At 38.2% G+C, this 16791-nt stretch overlaps 1 protein-coding gene and 1 pseudogene across 2 annotated transcripts in view; both read right to left on the bottom strand.

Annotated features, from left to right (window-relative positions):
- Positions 1-16791, bottom strand: part of GABRB1 (gamma-aminobutyric acid type A receptor subunit beta1) — a 594351-nt gene that overhangs the window by 337302 nt on the left and 240258 nt on the right. The gene's annotated exons all lie outside the window — the stretch shown is intronic.
- On the bottom strand, positions 6861-6979 carry LOC148501411 (5S ribosomal RNA; annotated as a pseudogene).

The following is a 16791-nucleotide window of genomic DNA, read 5'->3' as shown; positions in this document are numbered from 1 at the left end:
TATAAATAAATAACATGCAATTATGAAGCAAAGGTAACTCACAATACATTATTGTAGAGATTTCCATGACACAATGATTAAGTTAAAGGTAAGCCAATGTGACACAATATTGTGAACACATCTACTGTACAGTATGTGGAATATATTTGCCATTTAGAGTAGCACCTGCTAAGAAATGTTTTATTCGTTAATTTCGTAGGAGCTTTTTTTTTTATACTTTATCCTGTTTTCTTTATTGTTACTCTGTTTTGGCTGCCTGGTTATTCAATAAACACTACAGAGCAAAGTCCAATACATTGGTGTATAATTACTAATACATAATATATTAATTAAACTTGCATAACCACTTCTATGATCTCCCTCATCGACAAACTCTTATTACTAGATACTACAAAACAGTACAATAAAAAACAGCTTTAAAAATGCAACAAAACTTGTTGGTTTTCTTTTGCCGCTGAACAAAATTTTTTTGTCACCTTGACTCCAGTAGCGGAATGTACATACAGTGCATCCAGAAAGTATTCACAGCGCTTCACTTTTTCCACATTTTGTTATGTTACAGCCTTTTTCCAAAATGGAATAAATTCATTTTTGTCCTCAAAATTCTACACACAATACCCCATAATGACAATGTGTAAAAAGTTTTTTTGAGATTTTTGCAAAGTTATTTAAAAATAAAACTAAGAAATCACATGTAAATAAGTATTCACAGCCTTTGCTCAATACTTTTGTTGATGCACCTTTGGCAGCAATTACAGCTTCAATTCAAGTCTTTTTGAATATGAAGCCACAAGCTTGGCACACCTATCTTTGGGCAGTTTCGCCCATTCCTCTTTGCAGCACCTCTCAAACTCCATTAGGTTGGATGGGAAGCGTCAGGGCACAGCCATTTTCAGATCTCTCCAGAGATGGTCAATCGGATTCAAGTCTGGGCTCCGGCTGGGCCACTCAAGGACATTCACAGAGTTGTCCTGAAGCCACTCCTTTGATATCTTGGCTGTGTACTTAGGGTCATTGTCCTGCTGAAAGATGAACCGTGGCCCCAATCTGAGGTCAAGAGCGCTCTGGAGCAGGTTTTTATCCAGGATGTCTCTGTACATTGCTGCATTCATCTTTCCCTCTATCCTGACTAGTCTCCCAGTTCCTGCTGCTGAAAAACATCCCAACAGCATGATGCTGCCACCACCATGTTTCACTGTAGGGATGGTATTTGCCTGGTGATGAGCGGTGGCTGGTTTCCTCCAAACATAACACCTGGCATTCACGCCAAAGAGTTCTTTGTCTCATCAGACCAGAGAATTTTGTTTCTCATGGTCTGAGAGTCATACAGGTGCATTTTGGCAAACTCCAGACGGCCTGCCATGTGATTTTTTACTAACGAGTGGCATCTGTCTGGCCACTCTACAGGCCTAATAGGTGGATTGCTGCAGAGATGGTTGTCTTTCTGGAAGGTTCTCTGCTCTCCACAGAGGAATGCTGTAGCTCTGACAGAGTGACCATCGGCTCTTGGTCACCTCCCTGACTAGGGCCCTTCTCCCCCGATCGCTCAGTTTAGATGGCTGGCCAACTCTAGGAAGAGTTCTGGTGATTCCGAACTTCTTCCATACAGGGATGATGGAGGCTACTGTGCTCATTGGGACCTTCAAAGGAGCAGATATTTTTCTGTACCCTTCCCCAGATTTGTGCCTCGAGACAATCCTGTCTTGGAGGTCTACAGACAATTCCTTGGACTTCATGCTTGGTTTGTGTTCTGACATGCACTGTCAAGTGTGGGACCTTATATAGACAGGTGTATCAGACACTGTTCTCTTGAAATTGAGAGCGCTTTTGACTTGTCCATCATGTCCAATCAACTGAATTTACCACAGGTGGACTACAATTAAGCTGTAGGAACATCTCCTGGATGATCAGTGGAAACAGGATGCACCTGAGCTCAATTTTGAGCTTCATGGTAAAGGCTGTGAATACTTATGTACATGCGATTTCTTAGTTTTTTTTAATTAAATTTGCAAAAATCTCAAAAAAACTTTTTACAAATTGTCATTATGGGGTATTATGTGTAGAATTGTGAAGTCAAAAATGAATTTATTCCATTTTGGAATAAGGCTGTAACATAACAAAATGTTGAAAAAGTGATGTGCTTTGAATACTTTCCGGATGCACTGTATATATGGATAAATATAAAGATGAAATATACAGACAACTCAGTAATTCCAAAGTATATGAGAAATTGGAGGGTGACCCTACTCATGTATTAAAAAAAGAGATTGACAGCATTTTACAGACTGCAGTTGAAGATGGGATTATTGATGATATTACCTCTGAGGCATTACATGTGGCATATCCCATCATGCCATTAATATATACACTACCTAAGGTACATGAAAACTTGGAGTGCCCTCCAGGACGACCCATTATAGTGGCGCATGACTCCTTATTTAATGTAATTGCTAAATATTTGGACCATTTTTTGTAACCAGTAATCCAATCTGAGGCTACATTCCTTAAAGACACCACTGTTTACTCTTAAACTGCAAGATATACAGGATCTAACAGAGAACTCTTTATTATGTTGTATTGACGTGACCAGTCTATACACAAATATGCCCCATGCGGGTGGATTAAAGGCGGTACGAGAACTCCTGACAGATCATCCTAAGTATACAGGCCCGAAGTTATCATTTTTCTTGAATCTATTGGAACAGACACTAACTAAGAATGTTTTTTACTTCAATGGTGAATATTTTATCCAAAAACTCGGTTGTGCGATGGGCTCGAATGTGGCACCTGCCTTCGCCAACGCTTATATGTTTCAAATTGAGAAACGCCTTTTTCTACAAAATGCTCTCTTCAATGATAAATTGAGATTTTTTTACACGCTACATTGATGATATTTTGTTAATTTGGGAGGGTACTAAGGAAGAATTTGAGGTGCAAATGCAGTGCATAAATGAAATGGATAGTACAATGAAATTCACCTACGAATGTAATATGACTTCTGTACATTATTTAGATGTACTTATTACAAGAAAGGAACAACATCTGGAGACTAGTATATATTATAAACCTACGGACAGAAACACCTTTTTACATGCTAACAGTCATCACCCAATTTCTATGAAGAAAGGTTTGCCATTTTCACAATTATTAAGAATAAGAAGAATAACTAGTTCAGAAGTGGTGACACTGAGACACATGGATAAGATGATACAAAAATGTCTCCAAAGAGGATACTCTCACCATGAATTGGAAGCTGCCAAGTCAAAAGTGCTCTCAATACAAGAGAACAGTGTCTGAGACCTAAAGTAGAAAGCAGTCAGGAGATGCTTCCCTTTGTGAGCCAGTTCTCTACAGCTAGTGATGCCATAGTTAAAACATCTAAACAACTATGGCCCATGATAACATCTGATCCCCAGTTATCAGTGCTTAGAAATACCCGAGTACTAAATTGTCATAAAAGAGGGAGGAACCTTAAGAATTGGCTCATACATAATGATGTGACTCCTAAAGGAATCCCTCGTCCACTTAATTTTTTATCAAAACCACCAGGATCCTACAAATGTGTAGGATGTATGACTTGTAGGCATCTGGAAACTGGGCCCTATGTGATGCACCCACACTCAGATGCCAGAAAACCTATTAAACATGTGCTGAGCTGAAGCAGTAAATTTGTTATTTATATTATCAAATGCCCCTGTGGGCTTGCGTACATCGGAAAGACTGCCTGTAGTTTCAAAGAATGTGCTGCTCAGCATAGGTCAGCAATTCGACTCGGACAGGATGGCAAAGAAATGGAACAGCCTGTGGCTAGGCACTTCAGGGATGCCCGACATGCACTGGTGACCCTGAAGTATAAATTAATAGATCATATTCCATGCCCTACTAGAGGGGGTGATTGGAATAGGATGTTACTCTAGAGAGAAGCACACTGGATTTTTAAATTGAATACAGTAGCCCCGAATGGTTTAATTGAACAACTGGGGCTGTCATGTTTTATATGATATCCTGTTGCATCCGTTACGTTGTTGCGACATGTGGCTATATGCTCTACTTGTGATAGATCCTAACTGAATGGGTATATGATGAGGTGGGATTGTGATGTATGCCAATAATTTTGGAGTTGACGATGTGTCTGTCTCTGCACCTCTTTAGTTTTTTTCAGTTTTGTTCAGTTTACTTTGTCTTTATTTTTTTTAATTTTTTTTGTTTCTTTATCTATTTTCTTTAATTTTTGTATTTATTTATTTATTTATTTTATTTGGATTATGGTTATAGCGAGATGACTTATTTTGGATTGTGTATAGTGAGTTTACTGGGTTTATTGGCCCGATATATGGTATGTACTGTTCCCTTATGGTGTTATAGTTTATTATTATTATTACTTGTGATCGCTTTTCCATTCTATGCATCTATATTATGCTTATGTTTTGTGCAGATCGATCAATAACTATGCCTGTTATTCTGTATATTGTTCATGTCTCGAGTGGCCCCTTGTAGGGTTTCTGATATTTGGATCCCGTTAGCTGACTCTTTTATGCATTTTTCTATTTTTTTTTGGTGTTGGTTGTCACTGGTAGAATAGGTTACCGAATGAACCACTTGACCTCAGTCGCGCAGTGTGCGTCACTGCACACACGACCGGAAGTTAGCTGGGTCCCGGGTTGGTCTGAGCACTGGGTGTATGGTATTTAAAGAGGTAATGTGTATGTTATCCCTGACGAAAACTGTAATTAAAACATTTGAAATGTTGTAATCTATATGCCACTTGTTTTGGTGATTCTTTGAAAAAACCGAGGAATGCTGCCCGCTTTGTTATCACTATATATAATAATCCAGCAAACTGCACTCACGTTTTCCAAGCAGCTAATTCAGGGTGCTCCATTAGAGACAAAATCAAGTACAAATGTAAACAGAATGGAATGGGCACTCACCAGTCGATAAAAAGATGCTTTTAATAAATCACAAGTCACATAATCGTAGTCGATGTTTCGGTCATATTCAGACCTTTGTCAGGACAGGAAAATCACCACAAAGCTAGCACCAGAGAGACCCATGTAGCTTTTTGGTGGTTTTCCTGTCCTAACAAAAGGTTTGAATATGACCGAAACGTCGACTACGATTATGTGACTTGTGATTTAAATATATATATGTATAGTACTGGAAAATACAAGGAGCTGGTATAGAGCGCTTACTGTGCTTATATAGCTTATTATAAAGTGCTAACAATATAAAGTGATATCGTGCAATTAAAGTGCTGATGCAAGGATAGTAATATCAAATTACCATTATCCTCAAATATCTATGCAATTTTTTATATACAGTGTATAACTTATAAAATATCAACGGTCTGTATGACTAAAGTGCTATTGCAGAGATCCTTCAAGGATCATAAACTGAATTAATAATCATAACATTCCATAAACGTGTGCAAAAAATGCATAAATAATTTAAAATGTGAATCAATAAAAGTGCAAAAAATTCATTTAAAATAACAAATTAATTTTAATCAGACACAACAATAGATATCCTCCTACATAAAGGATAAATGACATAAAAACACATAAAACCATGGACAAAAATGTGTATATATATAAAAAAGGACTATAAATTTATCAGAATAAATAGGAATAAAAATCGTAGCTTATCTGATAAAAATGGCAAGTTCATGAATGGAAAGATAATAGGAGCCTCCAACGCGTTTCGTCCGTATCCTGGACTTCTTCAAGGGATATTTTGGCTCCTGTGGGGTATCCAGTATTTATACCCCCTCTAATAAGGACAAACAAGAATTGACAGAGCTCCTTTGTGACATCACTTCCGGTTTTCTAAAAAGTTCCTCTCCATTAAAGTGGAGTAACCACTTAGAATTATATTAGGCCATTTCCTTTATTAATACATAGTTAAATTGGAAGTCTGTTTCCTAAATATAAATTATTTACTAGTGTATTACTCCTTCCTTTCTGTGTATCACGTCGCGTCACTTCCGCCCTTGTTATTCGTGCATCGCGGTCCTTCCGCCCTTACTTGAGCGGTTCATTACGTCACTTCCTCCTCCGTTGTCAATGTCCCCATTGCGCGCTATGCCTCCTCCTTCCTTGCACAGGATAGGACCATTTATCCACTCATTCGCCGTTCACGTGTGTCACGTCCAGCGTCAAAGCATCTCCAATTTCTGGCGGCCTCCATTTTTGTACTCCAAATGTCTCCTTTACCCGCGGCCATCTTGCTACTCTCATAAGTTCTGTTTTTGTTGCCATATTTATGCTCCCATCTGCATCATGTTATTTATAATCCTGGGGATAGCAGTTTAGTTATTATTTCCTATATGGAATAATGGATGACAATATTAGTATAAATGTATATAACCAGCCATATGCTTGGACTCTAAAAATAAAAAATGAAAAATGATGACAGTTTCTAATTATTCTCCACACCTACTCAGAACTGGAATTCAACCCACTCCACAAATAAATATCACAGATATTAATGTATAATATAGATTATATGTGGACACTAGTAAAAAATCCTAAAATCATACTATTGGAGACTAATACAGTACATCCTTAAAAAATAATAAATAATAAATAATGATATTAAAAATTCTTCTTAAAAAATGGATGGAAATCTTCTTTAGTCTTGCTTCTTTATGAATTTTATAGTTCATATGCATATATATATATTTATATATATATATAGTCTTTTCACTCTGTAGGGTCAGTTGATTCTTATATGAGTCTTGAGACATATAATCAATATTTTTGCGTTCTGGAAATTCTTGCTCCCATCTTCGGATTTATAGATCAGAGAATTCTTCTTAGGTCGTATGTCTTGGGGGATTCATACTTATATGTCACATAAAGATACTACCGTACCTGGTCTTCCATAGAGGTCTCCCATCCAAGTACTAACCAGGCCCAATGGTGCTTAGCTTCCAAGATCAGACGAGATTGGGCGCTCTAACCCAGGTATGACGGTAGGTTATATTAGGACATAACATGAAACCCCTTTTATCTTTTTCATCTTCATTAAAGAAATGGTGCTATCTCATAATTGTCGTTGAATCCTCTAGGAGTCATAGTGTCCAATTCGAAAATCCAGAACATCTCACGTCTAGATAATTTATTTGCAAGATCTCCTCCTCTCTCTCCCAATTCCACATGTTCTATAGCTTTGAACGTTAGGTCATCTGGATCCGATCTATGGTGTGAAATAAAGTGTCTTGACACCATATGAGTCTCCACCTTGTTCTTGACATTCCTTATATGTTCTTGTATACGAAGTTTTAGAGGTCGTTTGGTCTTTCCTACATATTTTGTTCCACATGAACATTCCAAGAGGTAGATGACTGAAGTTGAATTGCAATTGAGATGTTGTTTAATTTTATATTGCTTAGTATTCGCAGAATTACTGAAGTTTTTTCTCTGCCGATGTAAAAATTTGCATATATTGCACTTGCCACATTTGTAACTCCCTGGACAGTTATGGATGATGTTGGATTTTGAAATATTAATATCACTTAACATGCTAGGTGCTAGAGAATCTTTGAGATTCCTTGCCTTTCTGAATACAATGGGGGGTCTGGGTGGTAGAATTTCTTTTAAGACTGGATCCATTAGAAGGATCTTCCAATGCTTATTAAGGGAATTCTTGATTTCTTTCTCCTGTGCGTTATATGTTGTAATGAATGGGATAATATTCTTCTCTTCCTCTTCCACATTCTTATATTCCAATAACATATTCCTCTCCATGGTATCCATTTTCTCCTTTGCTTCCAATAATAACCTTGGAGGATATTCTTTCTCTAAAAATCGATTTGTGTATACTTGGATTTGCTCGTTACATGTTTGTGTTTCACTGCAATTTCTTTTTATTCTGTGAAATTGTGAGTACGGAATATTCTCTTTCCATCTTCTTAGATGTCCGCTCTTAAAATGAAGATAACTATTGGTATCTACTTCTTTTATGAAGTTCTTTGTAATGATCGTGTTTTCTTCTCCACGTAGAACCAAATCCAGAAATTCAATAGTACTCTTACTTATTTTCGATGTGAATTTCAAATTCATATTATTCTCTGAAATATGATTTAAAAACAATTGGAAATCTTCCTCCGACCCTTCCCATATTATCAGAATATCATCTATATATCTCTTAAAAAATATGATGTTATTTCTAAATGGATTATTTTCATAGATATAGTTCTTTTCCCAACATCCCATAAAAAGATTGGCAAAGCTAGGGGCAAAAGTTGTCCCCATAGCAGTGCCGCAGATTTGCCGATAAAATTGATGTAAAAATGTAAAATAATTATGATCCAGAATAAAAGACATTAAATCACATAAAAATTCTTTGTGTTGAGTGCTCATTGTTGAGTCCGCTTCAAAATATTCTCTACAAGCATTGATCCCTTTACCATGTTCAATACATGTGTATAAGGATTGGACATCAATTGTGACCCATGAATAAGTTGCTTTCCATTCCATCCCTTTTAAAATTTGTAATAAATTAGTAGTGTCTTTTAAATACGATTGAAGTTCTTTAACATATTTACATAAAAAAATGTCCACATATTCAGACAGGTGTGAAGTTAATGAATCTATCCCTGTGATGATGGGTCTTCCTGGGGGATTTTCCAAAGACTTATGAATTTTTGGAAGAAAATAAAATATGGGGGTTGTGGGATTGGTCAGTAGGAGATATTGGAACTCCTCCTTGGTTAAAATGCCATTATGTAGTCCATATACTAAGAGTCTCCTTAACTCATCCACATATTTCTCCAAAGGATCACAATCGAGTGGTACATAGGAATTAGTGTCACCTAATAACCTGTGAGATTCCTTAATATATTGTGATCTATCCATAATGACCAATCCCCCCCCTTGTCAGCTTGTTTGATGACAATATCCTTGTTCTTTTGTAAGTTTTTTAAGGCTTCTTTTTCTTTATTTTTTAGATCCTGTTTATTATTGTGTTTCAGATTGCCTTCACATAAGTCTTTCTTAACTAAGTCGTAAAAAACATTAAGATGATTTCCTTTCGATTCGAGTGGATAGTACTTCGATTTCCCCTTTAGTCCTGACTTGGAAGCATTCTCCTGAAAATTCTTAATCACTGCGTCATCTTTTCTTACAAAGTGTCTCTTTAATGTCAAGTTTCTTATAAATTTGTTGAGGTCAATGAAGGTCTGGAACCTATTCATATTACTTGATGGAGCAAATGTCAGCCCTTTGTTCAATAATGACACTTCATGTTTGGATAAGGTATGTTTAATAATGACACTTCATGTTTGGATAAGGTATGTTTAATAATGACACTTCATGTTTGGATAAGGTATGTATAGTACTGGCTGGAGTACCCGGCATAGCCCAGGTGTAAATCGTCAAGTTATTAAGTTTTATTATGTGATGTCATCCAAATCCATCCAGTGGAAGGCCCAGAACCCTGGGTGAAAGTTCTGACCGGCGCACTCTGCCGTGAGGGCCAACTGGGACCCCAACCACTCTATTAGGCATCCCAGACCAACTGCCACCCCTCTGTGAAGTTTTCATCCAAATCCATCTAGTGGAAGGCCCGGAACAGGCTCCCAAAGTCAAAGTTCTGCCCAGCGTCAACAAACACACACGGGAGGTCTGACCGGGACCTCAATCCTTTAGTATGCCTTCTGGGATCCAATGATACCACTCTGTGAAGTTTACATCCAAATCCATCCAGTGGAAGGCTCAGAACAGGTTCCCGGGTCCAAACTGGCTCACTAGGTCAAAGTTCTGCCTGGCGCACTCCGATTGTACTCGATGTTACTGATGGTTTTGCAGTTTTGCCAAGTATTACGGATGTGTGAAAGGTAAAGTGGGCGTCCTTACTGTATGTTAGGCTGCGTATGGCATTGCGATTGCAATCTTTAGCATATTTTCACAGTGAGACTGTGGGTAATCGCTATTGCAATCACAATAGCGCTCCTTACTGAATCGGGCCCACTATTACTAGTGTGTCTATTACAACTAACGGACACTCTTATTGTATTGCAAATCCAAAATATAAATTTATTGTATTGGCTGTAAATTACTTATAGAGAATAAGGAGTTGTATAAATAAAACGGCCCCAAACTACACTTTAGGTCACAGTGGTGATTTTCTAGGTAAGAGTCAAACATACGAAATTAATGACTGTCTAATCCGTATTTACAGCCCAAATAATAATGAAACTTGTGGCTACATATAATTAATTTTCATAAATAAATTAAAACTGGCGTATCATCATTTAATACCGTAGGTATTTATCTCTCTTGACCAATACTTAGTTGAACCATCTCTGGCGTATATTAAAGTTAGCAGTCATTTTACATGGAACAAGATTTGCTCATACCTTGCTGAAAAAATTCTGTAGTGGGCCAGGCTATTTGGGGGATGGCGATAGACAGAAAGTTTAAGGTTTTGGCGCAGACTTCTGATGGGATTAAAGTCAATACTCTGATAAGGCTTTTTAGCAACATTTATTCTCAAGTCACTGCAGTTGTCTAGGGTTTATATGTACTCATTGATCCAGACAAGATAGTTGATCTTGGCTACTGAAAAGCATCCCCAAAAGTTGATTTTATCACCTCAATATTTCATGGTGGGGATGGTGCAGAGCTGCATTAAGGCTTTGGGGGTCTGGGGCACATAAGACTGGGGGGTCCTAAAGAGCATCAATTGAGACACAGGGATCGTATTCTTGTGCGGAAGTCTTTGGTGTGCAAATGAAAAGGGGGCATGGCCAAACATCATGCCCCCATTTTATGTCACAGTGGAGGTGTGTAAATCGCTTCCCCATCCTCATCCTGAGAATGTTCCCTCCCTGCCTTTTCCGTCCAAAATGCAGGACAGTCCCACCAAAATTGGGGAGGTTGAGGGGGTATGCATACTTACATAGGGCGGGATGTATCACGCATGGTATTTTATATGTGATACATCCCGACACTTACCGTATGCAGTAGCGTTTATTAATGCCGCATGCATTAAGATTTGCAATTATTTCCACAAAGGACAGCTATTCCAGTAAGAGCTGACCTTTGCGATGTGAGGACCTCCGAGTTTATGACCCGGGGGTCCTACTGCACATGCACAGCCGCAGGGGACACTGGGAGGGATCCTATTAGATCCCTTTTGGAGACTTATGCAGAAAGAAGTCCATAGGCTTCTATAGGCAACTTCATATACAGAAAGCATTGCCTATCGGGTACAAGGCAGGGCTTATTTCTTACCCATTATGGCCCATTTTGTGGAAAGCCTTACAGCTATGTGGCCTAATGCAGCCAATTTGCCTGTAGTATTATTGACTTTCAACTTCTGTGCAATACAGTCCAATTAGGCCCAAGGACTGCTCAGTGCATTTGTAATGGTTTCAAACCCTTCCTCAAATGTATGCCTTTTATAATCACATCTATGAGCTGTATGATATGCTTCTTTTATTATTAACATTTATATAGCACAATCATATTCAGTTGTGCTTTTTTTTTCTTTTTAGAATGTTCTATCATGCTTATACAGCGGGAAGTAAATGGACAATTGCACCTGTATAAATGTTAGCTTGATATTAGCAGAGGTTTAAAAATGATTTGGCCTTTGACATACGCTTTTTATGGGCATACACAATACATATTTGCATATTTTAGGACAAGCAAATAAACACACACGCCCAACTCATGAGCCCCTTTGTGTCCTCTCTCCATTAGCTTATATATGTACTGTAGAAGCTGCATAGGAACCACTTTGTAAAAGGTATCTGAATATTAGCTTTTGACATAAGGTGTTTATTCACTCTCTTGCCTCTCTTGCAGCTAGCCAGCTTAGTTTTCAATAGATTTTCACTGAGTTTTTGTTTCCAATGATGAAGAAAAATTGACAAGAATTCCATACTGACCTAATTACCAGGGATTTATTGGTTAACTTGTCAGATATGTGAAAGCATATGGCATTGAGAAACCATGATTTATTGAGTCTATAGCTTTTTTTGTAATATTCTCTACAACCGTCTTAGCTTAATCCTTCCTAGGGCTTACATTATTTCTTGTTTTCAGATTTTTAATCAAAAGTGATTAGTTTAAAAAAATGTTTTTGGTTTAAGCACAAACAAATGAATAAATGTCAGTTTCCAGTATTTCACAGGCCCCTGCATTATGAACAGAATTAACTATGATGCTAAAGGACAAATCGTCAAAAGTAAACACAGTCTCAAAGACATCTGTCAGTTGGTGAGGCGCATGTGGGTGCCCGTATGTATTGCGCATGCCTGGCAGTGTGCTGTACGTGGTCAACATATTGTCACTAATAAACACTATAAGCTACTCTAAAATATAGGTAGATTGTCCTATTTCTGTTATACCATGCTGAAATGCAATTAAAACATTTGTTTACTAAGTGGTAATAGTCAGCAATAATGACAGTTATTAATTGCTAAGTTTTATTATTTCAAATAGAAAAAAAAAAAAAAGGATGAGATAATTGTAAAATATAACAATAAACCGAAGCGAAATTCAAACTGCTTTCAACAGAATACAATATTATTGTAACAGTGGAGAACATTCTTTAACTCTGTTTTTAGCTATATTATTTCTATCAATTTTGGCAATGATGGAGTAAGACCTGAAAATATTTTTTTGGGGGATAGACCTTACTTCCAATGCATTCTCTGCACCGTTCTTGGTTTTGCCCCAAAGTGCATAGATATTCTGTCTCTGCACACATCAAGGATCATGCCTAGTCTCCACTCTCTGCAAACTAGAAGTGCACCTAGATGTCACACCCCTGCACACATCAATGATCATGCCTAGTCTCCACTCTCTGCAAATTAAAAGTACACCTAGATGTCCCAACCCTGCACATATCAAGGATCACGTCTAGTCTCCAGTCTCTGAAAACTGAAAGTGCACCTAGATGTCCCACTCCAGCACACAACAAGGATCACATCTAGTCTCCACTCTCTGCAAACTAGAAGTGCACCTAGATGTTCCGACCCTGCACACCTCAATGATCATAGCTATTCTTCACTCTCTACAATCTAGAAGTGCCCCTAGATGTCCCACCCCTGCACACATCAAGGATCATGCCTAGTCTCCACTCTATGCAAACTAGAAGTGCACCTAGATGTCCCACCCCTGCGCACATCAATGATCATGCCTAGTCTCCACTCTCTGCAAATTAAAAGTACACCTAGATGTCCCAACCCTGCACATATCAAGGATCACATCTAGTCTCCACTCTCTGCAAACTAAAAGTGCACCTAGATGTCCCACTCCAGCACACATCAAGGATCAAGTCTAGTCTCCACTCTCTGCAATCTAGAAGTGCACCTAGATGTCCCACCCTTGCACACATCAAAGATCACACCTAGTCTCCACTCTCTGCAATCTAGAAGTGCCCCTAGATGTCCCACCCCTGCACACTTCAAGGATCATGCCTAGTCTCCACTCTCTGCAAACTAGAAGTGCACCTAGATGTCCCACCCCTGCACACATCAAGGAGCATGCCTAGTCTCCACTAAATGCAAACTAGAATGGCACCTAGATGTTCCAACCCTGCACACATCAATGATCATAGCTATTCTTCACTCTCTGCAAACTAGAAGTGCCCCTAGATGTTCCAACCCTGCACACATCAAGAATCATGCCTAGTCTCCACTATCTGCAAACTAGAAGTGCCCCTAGATGTCCCACCCCTGCACACATCAAACATCATGCCTAGTCTCCACTCTCTGCAAACTAAAAGTGCCCCTAGATGTCCAACCCCTGCACACATCAAGGATCATGCCTAGTCTCCACTCTCTGCAAATTAGAAGTGCACCTAGATGTCCCACCCCTGCACACATCAACGATCATAGATAATCTTCACTCTCTGCAATCTAGAAGTGCACCTAGATGTCCCACCCTTGCACACATTAATGATTATAGCTAATCTTCACTCTCCAGAAACTGGAAACATCTCAGGTGGTGCATTCTGCAATCATGAACATATATGAACAGCACATCGAATGGTGCAAGGTCTACACCACAAAACGTACCAGTAAAGACTAAAAGATCTTAATATGTAAAGTTTGGATCAGAAAAGGGAAAGGGGGGACATGATAGAAACGTTCAAATATAAAAAGGGTTTTAACAAGGTAAAGGAAGGAGACATTCTTCAAAGAAAGAGAAGTATTAGAACAAGAGGGCATGTTCTGAAACTGGAGGGTGGTAGGTTCAGGGGAAATTTGAGGAAAAAAAAGATAGTAGTGCATTTTAAACATGCATAGGATAGACATAAGTATATCATTCAGAAGTAGTAAGGATCAGATAGGGTTGAGGTAACAATATGTTTACAAATGGGGCAGACTAGATGGGCCAAGTGGTTCTTATCTGCCGTCAAATTCTATGTTTCTATGTTTCTATGAAAGTCCAACCATCTACCACTTTACAATTTTTCCATTCATAAAATTATTTTTCTACTATTTTTCTACTAATATATAGTTTAAATTAGCCTCAGATATTACTTATGAGAATAATGGGGACATCACAACTGTCTTTAACACGTATCACTTGAGTGTGAGGCTTTGTTTTACTTTGATAATAGTTTGTCTAAAAGTGCAAATTGCAATTGGAAGGTAGATGAGATGATCTGTCCTGTTGCATTTAGTATTTGTCACTGGTGATTATTACCCAGACTGTTTTTTCTGAGTGCTGCAAAGTAAAGCAATAGATGCTGAAATTCAGATGATTGAGCATGACTTAATGTACCAGGTAAATCAGGTTATTTGTTTTTTTGCACATTGGCTAGTGCTTAATACACCTCTGGTCAGTTTCCTAGACATTTCACAATAACCACTGTTTTGTATTTATTAATTGTGCGATATTGGTCAGTTCATTCGGGCGCTACAGGCAGCACTAAAGCAGCACGACTGGCCACAGGGTGCCATTACAGATCCCCTGCTAGCCAGATGCAGGGGGCATGGGGAAGTGACTGTGCCACCCCAAGGCCATGTGCACTGGGCAATGGCAGCGCTCGCACACCTCTCCCAATGGCCCTGAGTATGACGATCCCCTATATAGCGTCAGCTCTCCACATATGATATTGAGGTTCCTCCATTACCATTGTTCCTGCAGCAGGAGCTGGAATGTGTCACTTATTAGAATACAGTTGCTACTTATAACAATATATATAATTAGGTGTATGAAAACTCCTTTAAGAAAAACAGCCTTTTAAATAATAGTACATTACAGACAATTTTGCAATATCATAGATGACAAATTATCCCTATTAATTCTGCTTAGAGAAGTGATATCCTTTTAGGAAATATCATGTCTTTGGCCAACAGCAGCTGTTTAGCGACCATTATGCTACTTTGTCAAGGCGTCGCTTAATTGGAATCTAGCCCGCTGCCTTATTCTCCATTATTTACCACTTTATTCATAAACTGATGCTTTTTTCTTGTTGTTTGTTTTGTACCCCGAGAAGTATCAGCTTGTTTGATAGAATTGAAGATATTCTCTTTCATTCACACTTCAAATCAACATTGCAGTCTGTTTGCTATTCATTTTTCAGATGTTCTTCACACTTAGGGCTCTATTTACTACAATCCGCATTTTAAATGCAGATTGTAGTGTGATATTACCGACTGAATTCGCATTGCGAATTCAGCCAATATCACAGGGATTTACTAAAAATCCCTTGCAGGGACAGAGCTAGTGAAAAAGCTCTGTCCCTGCGAATCCCCTCCACACACTTATCACGTTATTTCTGCAAAAAATACCGTGGCAAGTGCCCGCGCATGGGCCGACCAGCCGCCGTCGCTAAGCCCCGCCTCCGGGCTCTGCTCTGCCTGTTAGAGCGGAACAGGAGTTCGGTAACCGGGGGAGACCCTGGATAACACCACCTCCAGGTGGCGTTATTATCACAGGGCATCCCCTGGTATTTTTTTCACAATTTATTTTTAGTAACTACCAGGCAGATCACATTTCCCATTACAATGTGGGAAAAGCGATCTGATTACTAAAAATATGTGATAATTAGGGGTTAGAGTAGAATTTTACGAATTCTACTCCAATTGCCCTTTTGTAACTTTAGATGAAACTAAAATAATATAAAAAGGGTGTGAAAACACCCTTTTTTCACTTTATTTTAGTAAAAATAATGATAATAAATAGACCCCTTAGTCCTTCACAATGTTATTGTATCACTATATTTACTTTCTCCTTTATTAGTGTCTGACAAAATATATTTATATCGATAAAAATGTGTCCTTAGAAATATATGATATAAACATACCACATTATACATACATACTACATTATGTTAAAGTTTATAATCTTACAGATGTTTTTAGTTATAAAGTTTATATAATTTGAATAATATACATATCTTGAACAATGATTGTTTTATGAATTCTGATCACATATGTGGCTTATTTAGAGATGTTAAGCTGTTCAGGAACTGGTAAATGTTGATTTTTTTTTGGTATTTGGTCTTACGTTTTTACTTAATTCTCTTTGATCTCCATCCTCCATCTCCATTATGAAAGCAACTGGTTTAACACAATCAATAACACGTGGAAGAACAATCAGCTTCCAGGCCTTAGATAAAAGCATTTCAGCCAAATTATTTAGGCAAGAACTGGGGAGTGCTAAATGTTGGGGCTCTACACCTATGAAGAATGTTACTTAACAATATTTTAATGAAAGCACAAAACTTAAGATATGGGAAAATATGATTTAATCTTTGCAAGATATCTTTGCTACTAATCATCAGGGCTGCCATCGGAAATTGTGGGGCCCGGGACTGACAAAA

This window comes from Taudactylus pleione, unplaced genomic scaffold (genome assembly GCF_031769625.1).
Source record: "Taudactylus pleione unplaced genomic scaffold, aTauple2 ptg000519l, whole genome shotgun sequence".
Taxonomy (NCBI): domain Eukaryota; kingdom Metazoa; phylum Chordata; class Amphibia; order Anura; family Myobatrachidae; genus Taudactylus; species Taudactylus pleione.
The sequence above is the reverse complement of the archived record's forward strand: the minus strand, read 5'-3'. Positions and strand labels throughout refer to the sequence as shown.